Source organism: Melanostigma gelatinosum (genome assembly GCF_949748355.1).
Source record: "Melanostigma gelatinosum genome assembly, chromosome: 20".
Classification (NCBI taxonomy): Eukaryota; Metazoa; Chordata; class Actinopteri; order Perciformes; family Zoarcidae; genus Melanostigma; species Melanostigma gelatinosum.
In genome coordinates this window covers 10718144-10728218 of record NC_136653.1, presented here as the reverse complement: position 1 = coordinate 10728218, position 10075 = coordinate 10718144, and the positions used below count along the sequence as shown (strand labels likewise).

At 39.0% G+C, this 10075-nt stretch overlaps 1 long non-coding RNA gene across 1 annotated transcript; it reads right to left on the bottom strand.

Annotated features, from left to right (window-relative positions):
- Window positions 1–2412: 2412 nt before the first annotated feature.
- LOC306793924 lies at window positions 2413–4248 on the bottom strand. The gene is made up of 4 exons (XR_013772906.1): window positions 4139–4248; window positions 3720–3804; window positions 3370–3429; window positions 2413–2550 (listed from the first exon to the last, which is right to left on the bottom strand). It is a non-coding gene; the product is annotated as an uncharacterized lncRNA (long non-coding RNA).
- Window positions 4249–10075: the final 5827 nt, after the last annotated feature.

Below are 10075 nucleotides of genomic sequence, written 5' to 3'. Positions count from 1 at the left end.
TGTGTGTGCATGTGTGTGTGTTAGAATGACTCCCCTAGGAGCAAATGGCTTTAAGCAACACAAGCGCCTGATCAATACATCAATATTCAGCTTAGGAGGTCTGACGACACACACACTCGCAAACACTCAACCACACAAGCACGTACACATTCATGCACAAAGATACACACAGAAACACACACACACGCTCCAGGCTCTGCTGTGTGTGACCCTTAGCGAATCAATTTTTCGCCACATGATCGGGACGCCACGCGCCGCCATCATCGCTGCTGCATAATTAGACGGTGACACACAGACACTCAAACACACACGCAGACTATTGTTGGTGTTATAAAAGATTATGGTCTACAAAGACAAAGATGGCTGTGATTAACATCTTGTCCATTCTTAGCCAGAGACAAATACACACACACACACACACACACAAGTATATGTACACACAAACACACACACGCTTGTATCTCCCGACGTCACCCCTGCAGCTACAGCATATTGGATGGATGTCAGCTTATGCTGCTGTATGTATTGTGGTTATTGTTATTCTAATGACTGGCTGAAACAACAGTATGAAAACCAGGGCGAGATGGAGCTTGTGTCTTCAGATAATCCGACTGTCCACACTCTACACACATCAATTGGTCACAGTTAGGGGTCTGCCAAGTCAGATAGCACACCGCGCACGTGTGTATGCTGAGCTGTGTGATCCGGTATAAGTGTGTGCGCGAGAGGGGGGGGGGGGGGGGTTATGCATGTATTTTATGAGAGCAGCCCAGATTTTTGACCAGTTTGAAAAGAACTTATTAACTTATACATGCCAGAAAAACATTAATAATTACTATTTCCGTATGTCCTGCAGACAGGTGCAATATTAATCTAATCCACACTGGAACATTCACCATTTCAAACACTAATCAGAGAGAATGCTGGACGGAAAGCAGATGGCAGGTCCCATTTTTTAAATGTAATTTTTTACCACAGAGACAATTCCATTCACCTTTACTGTACTGTGGCAGGCTATCTCATATGCAGGCAAATATGACCTAAACTATACCACGAGAAATAAGTGAGAAATTATGTTTTGGGTAAACCGACTCCCATTTTGGTTTAAATTCTCTCTCTCACCACTCTTTCCCCACTACACACACACACACACACACATACACGTTTTTGCTACATGGTGGGGACGCCTGTGTAGAGGTTACGCGTGGGGACCTCATTTTCTGAATGGAATAACGGCATACTTTTCATCACATAAATTTTGTTTTGGTCCTGGGAACCAAAATATCAACTCAAGTATCAAAACTTCTCAAATTTAACAAACTGAATTTTTGTCTGGTGTTTCTATCCCAGCGGGGACGCTCCTATCATGTCATAATACAAACCACCACCAGGGGACACTGTTAAAAATGTGTCTTTCAAGCCTATATACGGAATTCAAGCCTATATAAGGTATTCAAGCCTATATAAGGTATTCAAGCCTATATAAGGTATTCAATGGAGGGTAAGTTTATAGAAACTAGAGCTTTATTTTAAAAAAAGAGTTGTTTCTGTATTATATTTTGTTAATTCATTTAATATTGCATTTGTGGATTCACCATTAAATGTTGTAATTGTATAATGACTCATCTGTGTATATTGAACTCCACTCAATGTAAATGTCAGATCAGAATCAGAAATGTTCAAACTTCACAGCTTTATTTCAAAGTTCTGTGCATTTTTCAGATATAGTACACTGAATATTACAGTTGAAAGCATTACAGTTTTGATACTGTGATATTCAGTGCTTTGTATTTCAGTTGAAAAAAAAACCTACAAATGATGGAGCTGAATATCACAGTATCACAACTGCAATGCTCTCAGCATAATATTTCAAAGTAGTATTTCACTTGCAAAACAAATACTGAACTTGACTACTACAATACTTAAATTGTAATTCTGTAAACATTATTTCAACACTTACTGTTTCAAAACCTTTCAATGCCTCACAACTGTTGTGTACAACTTCTATTACAACTGCACTGCAATGTACACTTTTTAAGTGTAGTGAAATGGTTTTAAATAACAAAAAATACAACGAAAATATGTTTGTGTATCACAAAATAGATTCGTACAACTTTAATGCCGTAACGCAAATAGAAATATTCAAATATTTAACAAAGAAAAGGAGGAATGTCAAAGAGAACAGGCACGATTATGAATTCTTCAAAAAAAACAAAAAACCTGTTAAACCTTCCATTTGACAATATTGAACAACGTCCAGCAACAGAAGTGCATAAATGTCCAGCAAAGATTGTACCTGTAGTCTTCCATCTGAACACAATAGTGCACAAATGTAAAAGCTTACCTTTCTTGCAAAGACTTTCACTTTAGTGCATCAATTCGGTTTTTTGTGTAAAATTTCACTGCCTCCCACCTCCTTCCTTTGAGAGCTAGTGGTGACGTCTGAATGCATTCCAGGAACCTTCCAAGATCTGATGTGGTCCATGAGTGTTTTTTCCACAGCCTGGATTTCGTCGTTGGTCCACTTCTGTTTTTTTGTTTGTGATGACCCTGAATAAAATGAGACAGTAATTTAATGTTATTCAAAAACCAGCAAGTACTGAGGCTATAATGTTGTATCGATCTTGACTGTAGCAGTACACAAAATACGAGTAGAACAACCTGTAGTTGCAGTAACATAAGTATTTGGAGCAACAGTGTCTAATACAAAAATAGAACTTGCAGCAGAAATATAGACGGTAGTTGCAGAAGTATGAACAAAGACACGGTTTACTAACACTAGCTTCAGTATTACATGACACAAGTGGAGTACTTCATTTAAAACAACTGGTCATTGTCCATTTAGTCCAGAGGACATTATGTGATTTAGGACTAGATGAGATCTACTGACCTGAACAAATGAGTCCTTTACATAGATGATTCTGAATTCAATATACTGGATGATGTGAAATTATATTTCCTTACGTAATGATGCCAGTTACTTTAATATGGTGTTTCATTAGCCTCAAAACCTGGGCACACAAAAACCAGGTGCGTGATAGAAACGCACAGAGTAATATTGAAAGTTAAAGTATACTCACTATGCAGAATGGACAAAATAATATATTTATAGTAGGCTGAAATCATTGGATAATAATTATCGATGCATTAATGAATGTATCACTTTAATGTTGCAGCTGGTAAAGGTGGAGCTCATTTGAACTACTTAATACACGTATTAACTAAGTTACATACTACATAACGATACATGATAGTTTATTAGTTTATTTCTATTTTGGATAGGGAATCTATAAAATGTATTCTCATGTCAGTGGACTCACTAAATAACTTGATCCTAGGTGAGAAACTGAACAACTTTGAAAAGATTACCTTTTTTTGTGTGTGATTGACCAGAGGCCTCTCCAACCAGCATCTTTTCATCCAAACTACCTATTAAAACACAAGCAAAACTGAGAATAACAGACTTTCAATTAATTTCATACATCCAATCAAATAGTGTCTACAATCTGTTGGTGCCCACAGAATAAACACTCATGTGGTATTTTAAGGAAACTGTATTAGGGAAAGTGATTGGAAATAAATCAATAAATAATACAGGCAAGGTAAAAGGCATGCAAATGATTAAGGCTAGCAATGTACCTGGACAGTGTGTGCTTTCTTTCCAAGAGAAATATTTTATCAGAAATTTTCACAATCCTCACATTTACTCGAAATATTACCTTTGGCTGGATGTGGATCATCCTCATCACTGTACTCAGAACTTGATAGAGGTTCTCTTTTGTCTCTGAGCATTTGTCTGTTGAGCTTAAAAAAAGAAAGGATTAGACTTGGATATTCTTCATTGTAAAATCACAAGCATTTAACAATAATAAATGTCAAGACAAAACAATAGACTAAAACTAGGCAACATGTTTAGAAAAGAAATTGAGTGCTGGGCTCTTAGGTTTATTTTCCTGTGCCTTTATTTGAGATGCGAGACGTTAGCTCAAAAGACTTGTGCTTTGTCTCGTAGTGGCACTTCACATTACCGCTTTCAATAATCATCACAGCCTCTGGAAATATTACCCTGATTCCTGTAAACTGACAGATGTCATGGCCCTTTTCATGTTAGAATGTGAAGTTTTGCAAATAAACTTACAACTCCACTGTCGGTTCTCATGAGCTCTGGAACACTTGTGTCCTCATCGACATCAGCTGGAGTGGGGTCAAGAATATCGGTATTGTCACTGGACCGCTGGTGTTCTTCCTGAAAAACAAATCATTTTTTTGTAATGTTTAGACAGGCTCCCAACCTACCAGTCTGCCTACCTATCAGTCGACCTACCAGTCTACCTACCTACCTACCAATCGACACTGTTTTACATAAATAAAATAATACACAACCAAACAACAAATACTACAACTTATATTTCATCAGACATTATGAATAAGTGGCTGCAGTGCAAACTATTTAATTTCTCCTTGTGGGAAACACTGTCGTAATAATGGAAGTCTAATATGTGTGATTAACTAGCTGTAGTCTGTAAGAAATGAATTACTCTAGCATTGTTTTGATTTCTGTTCGACATTCACAGTCGAGCAGGTTAACTGTCAATTAAGAACCCAAAGAAGATGACATATCCTACCTCATTGGTCTGTTCAGGGTTAAAGCCATCTGTCACATCAGCGCCTGCAAATATATTAGAGGATAGAAATGTTAATATGGTTTACGATGAACTAATAACTTCAACATCATCTTTGATGGGTCAAAATGTGTTTCATTTGCGTCTAGACTATTTTTAAATAGTTATATGATTTAAACCCTGAGAGTATGATCAGTTTGGGATTGAAACCAATAGACTCCCTGAAGTATTCAGTATAATATTCTCCACTATTACAAAAGACTTTCTCAGTATTTCAAGCTGCAGTGGTAGAATTTTGTGTAATTAAAATTGTTGCCTGAGCTGCTATTATTACATTTTGACTGAAATTAAAAGTAATTTGTTCTGGTCTTATAGGCTGCATTATAGTAAGGTGATCTACTTATTTCTGAAAGTATGAGGCTAAATATTCTACTTCAATACCCATGGTTATTTGAATTACAATATCTGCTTACATGTGAAGAAATACTTTTTTTTAAAGTTAACCTTGACTCAATATGTCAAATATGTCTCTTTGTTGAGCATAATATTCACGTTCTGTGGGAAAAGATAATGATGATAAAATATAAATTCTAAACAATATCTAAATATCATTTTGTGACTGTAAAAAAGCCCCACGATGTGTAAATTATCCATTTGTAGTTAACTGTAATTAGTTGTCCAGCCTTCCGTTAACGGTAGGCTGGTCTCAGATCGCATACCTGCAAACTCATGAGTGAAAAAGGTGACAAGCCCGAAACAGTGAACAGTGTGATGAGAGGACATGTGAGCCCTTGTTGCTGTAGTTCATCTCCTTGGAGCAGAGGCTACATTTAGCCTGAATATCAATGTGTTAAAACACTGTGACAGCAGGAAGCTGCACTCACGTCTGTTCAGACCTCCACCTTTATCCAGACCCACCTCCACCTTTATCCAGACCCAGCTCCACTCACAGCTCTGTTAGCTGCACATGCTAGCTGCACATGTTAGCTTAGTGTTAGCTAATATTAGCTGTCCATCTCGGTTAACTTCCAGCACATTGCAACAGCTCTTTTTATATGGCAGTACATGTACCAACATTAGGAGCAAGGACAATAATTAAAAACTTACCATTTCCATCCAGGTTCCACAGCTAGCCCGTCAAGTTACATGTGTGTGGAGCCGCTCGACAGTCTGAGGCAGTGAGTCACCTCTCCACGGGCGCATGCACTGATGGGGGAGGGGCCACGCCATGGTCCCCATGATGATGGTAAACGTCAGGTTTTGTGTAATGTCAGCAATGAAACTTAAGGTACTTTACACAGAACATGACATTGACTGTCCCCACCGTAACCTCACCCATCCCCCACTCCTTCGGTCACGATCAGCATGAGGGAGCTCTGAGGCTCGGCCTGGTCTGCAGCCGTTGTTAATAACTTAGACAGGTAATAGTAATTACTAAAACGGAAGGATTACATAAAATACCTGCTTAAGTTGAGACTTTATTGCTCAACTAGAATTTAGTATAAAGTATGTAAAAAAAAATTCAATTAAAAAAGGACATTGAAATGAAACAAGCATTTCTAATGAAGTTAAGTAATAGAAGCATTTTTGAACTGTTAAAAAATTATACAACCATTGATATTCATAAAATAGAAACTACAACTATTTACAAGCCATTGTATTCAACAGAAGTATTTATATGTGTATTTAACTAACATATTATGAAAAGACTGTTAATGATGTGTACATGTTGCTGTTTCTGTTGGGTGCAATAAAAACACTTGTAAATGGCTTTTTATGCTAAAGTTCACATATGATGGACACAAGAGGACCCTCTTCAAGGTACAATTAGATTCAAGTCATTAGCATGCTGCTAACAGGAGATAGCATTCCAGAGGGTCTGCAGATTTTTCCGCAATATTTTCCTATTCAAGTCATCAAGGGGAATGTTGCCAAGCAATTTCCCATCAAATTCAACCATGTTGTGAGAAGTTATGATTATTTGAAGGATGGGGCAGTTGGTCATCACTTTCCATTAATTTTATCCTGGCAAAATCCCCCATTCAAATGTAGGCCAATTCCCTCCTCCCGCGCAGGCATGCTAAGTGCTAGGGAGTACCATCCAACTTGAATGTGCCTCATTGGGGCCTGTCTACAACATATTAAAAAAACAGGGCTCTGACATCTTCCGAAGTAAAAGATGGTCTGATCTCATCAAGAGTACGACAGGGTGTACAGCTTAGGGACATGTACCCCATGCTGAAGTCTGAGTTTGATACAGGCAAAAATCAGTTCTGGATAATCTAGAGGGATTTTTTCCAGGTGGTCCTATTGTAGGCCTTGTCCACAATGTGTGTGCACAATCTGGGGGTTCTAGGACCCATATTTGAGAAATTATGGCCATTCTTGCATATGCCAAAATATAAGTGAATAAGGCCCCAATTGAGCCCAATTAAGCCCTTTGTGGCTGTTTTTGGGGACCTTAACTTGCAGCTATGAGGCCCAGATTATAGGTGTGTAATGGTGACGAGCCCCTCTTTGAGGCAGAAAGGGATTTAAAACCCTACCCCTTTTTAAAGTATAAAAAGTTTGAGAAAAGACTGGTAAAATCTGGATTGTGACCACTTTTTAATATTGATCAATTTTAAAACACTTGTCAATGGCCTTCTTTGATGAAATTCACATATGATGGACAAAACAGGACCCTCTTCAAGGTTCAATTGGATTCAAGTCGTTAGCATGCTGCTACCGGAAGTTAGCTTTCCCAAGGTTCTACAGATATCTCGCTTTAGATCCTGCATCACCTTATCACAGGCGACTGATTTATGCAAAAATCAGGCAGTTCCAACCTTTCACTACGATTTAATGGCCCGTTTCTCACTTGCCAAAACAGGCCGAAAGATTAGGTCATATGCCTCAATTTTGACTTTTGGGGCTGTTTTTGGGGACCTTAACTTGCAGCTACGAGGCCCAGATTATAGGTGTGTAATGGTGACGAGCCCCTCTTTGAAGGAGAAAATGAATCAAATCTCTACTTTAAATTAAAGTGGACATTTTGAGAGAAAAGACTGTTGAAGGCCATGTCGGAACATAAGTGTCATCTGGGTAGAGACATCCATAGTTCACTATGGGAAAAGTGTTTGGAATGTCCCATTGAGTTTTATACCATTTAACGATGGGGCAAAGATGGAATGACTGTGAAAATTTCACGGTCCTAGCCCATTGTTTTATGGGGTAATTAGGCCAAATAACTTTAAAATGAAGAAAAATGCCATATATTACTACGGGAAAAGTGTACCGAATTTCCTATTGATTTTCATACCACGTGGTTTGTGGCCAAGGGCCGACTGACTGTGAAAATTTCAGCGTGCTAGCCCATTGCTTTCTAGGGGTATTAACTGAACGTCTATTTAAGCCAAATAAATGCTAAATGCCATGAATCACTATGGGAAAACTGTACAGAATTTCCCGTTGATATTCAGACCATTTCATCTTGGGGCAGAGGTTGACTTAATGTGAAAATTTCAGCCTCCTAGCCCATTGTTTTCTAGGTGTCTTTAGGCAGAATTGAGTCAAAAGGCCGTAATTTCTACGTGTACGGAGTTTACCATAGCAGAAAGTGTACCATCGCAGAAAGTGTATGGAATTTCCCCTTGATTTTCATACCACATGGTCTTTGGCCAAAGGTCGACTGACTGTTAAACTTTCAGGGTCCTAGCCCATTGCTTTCTATGGGAATTTGGGCCGAGTTCGGTGAGAAATCCATAATTCACTATGGGAAAAGTGTTTGGAATTTCCCCTTGATTTTCATACCACATGGTCATTGGCCAAAGGTCAACTGACCGTTCAATTTTCAGGGTCATAGCCCATTGCTTTCTATGGGAATTTGGGCCGAGTTCGGTGAGAAATCCATAATTCACTGTGGGAAAAGTGTTTGGAATTTCCCCTTGATTTTCATACCACATGGTCATTGGCCAAAGGTCGACTGACCGTTCAATTTTCAGGGTCCTAGCCCATTGCTTTCTATGGGAATTTGGGCCGAGTTCGGTGAGAAATCCATAATTCACTATGGGAAAAGTGTTTGGAATTTCCCCTTGATTTTCATACCACATGGTCATCGGCCAAAGGTCGACTGACCGTTCAATTTTCAGGGTCCTAGCCCATTGCTTTCTATGGGAATTTGGGCCGAGTTCGGTGACAAATCCATAGTTCACCCATCTCATCCAGTTCACCCAGTTCACCCAGTTCACCCATCTCACCCAGTTCACCCAGTTCATAATATCCCATCAAATTCAACCATGTTGTGAGAAGTTATGACTAGTTGAAGGATGGGCCGTTTGGGTAATCACTTTCCATTCATTTTATCGTTCAAAATGCCCCATTCAAATGTAGGCCAACTGCCCCTCTTCCCGCGCAGGCATGCTAAGTGCTAGGGAGTCCCATCCAACTTGAATGTGCCTCATTGGGGCTTGTCTACAACATATTAAAAAAGCAGGGCTCTGACATCTTCAGAAGTAAAAGTTGGTCTAATCTCACCAAGAGTGCGACAGGGTGTACAGTTTAGGGACGTGTACCCCATGCTGAAGTCGGAGTTTGATACAGGCAAAAATCTTTTCTAGATAATCTAGAGGGATTTTATTCAGGTGATCCTATTGTAGGCCTAGTCCACAATGTGTGTCCACAATATGTGGGTTCTGGGATCCATATTTGAGAAGTTATAGCCATTCTTGCATATGTCAAAAAATCCACTAATATAAGGGATTAAGGCCCCAATTAAGCCCTTTGTGGCTGTTTTTGGGGACTTTAACTTGCAGTTACGACGTCCAGATTATAGGTATGTAATGGTGACGAGCCCCTCTTTGAAGGAGAAAAGGATTCAAAACTCTACCCCGTTTTAAAGTATAAAAAGTTAGAGAAAAGACTGGTGTAAACTGGCTTTCGGCCACTTGGGAAGATAAATGTCATTTGGTTCGAATCCTTTCTGTTGGGTGAAATAAACACAGTCCATTTCCAATTGATATTCGCACTATTTAATCTGTGGGCAAAGGTCGACTGGCTGTGAAAATGTCAGGGTCCTAGCCCGTTGTTCTCTATGTGAATTTAGGCCGACTTATGTCAAAAATCCTTAGTTCACTGTGGAGAAAGTGTTTGGAATTTCCACTTGATTTTCATACCACGTGGTCTTTGGCCAAAGGTCGACTGGCTGTGAAAATTTCAGGGTCCTAGCCCGTTGTTCTCTATGCGAATTTAGGCCAACTTAGGTCAAAAATCCATAGTTCACTATGGAGAAAGTGTTTGGAATTTCCACTTGATTTTCATACCATTTAATGAATGGACAAACCTTGAATTTCTGTGAAAATGTCAGCCTCCTAGCCCATTCTTTTCTGGGGAAATTAGGCCAAATAAAGTCAAGATAAAGTCAAAATGCCATAAATTACTACAGGAAAGGTGTACGGAATTTCCCATTGATTTTC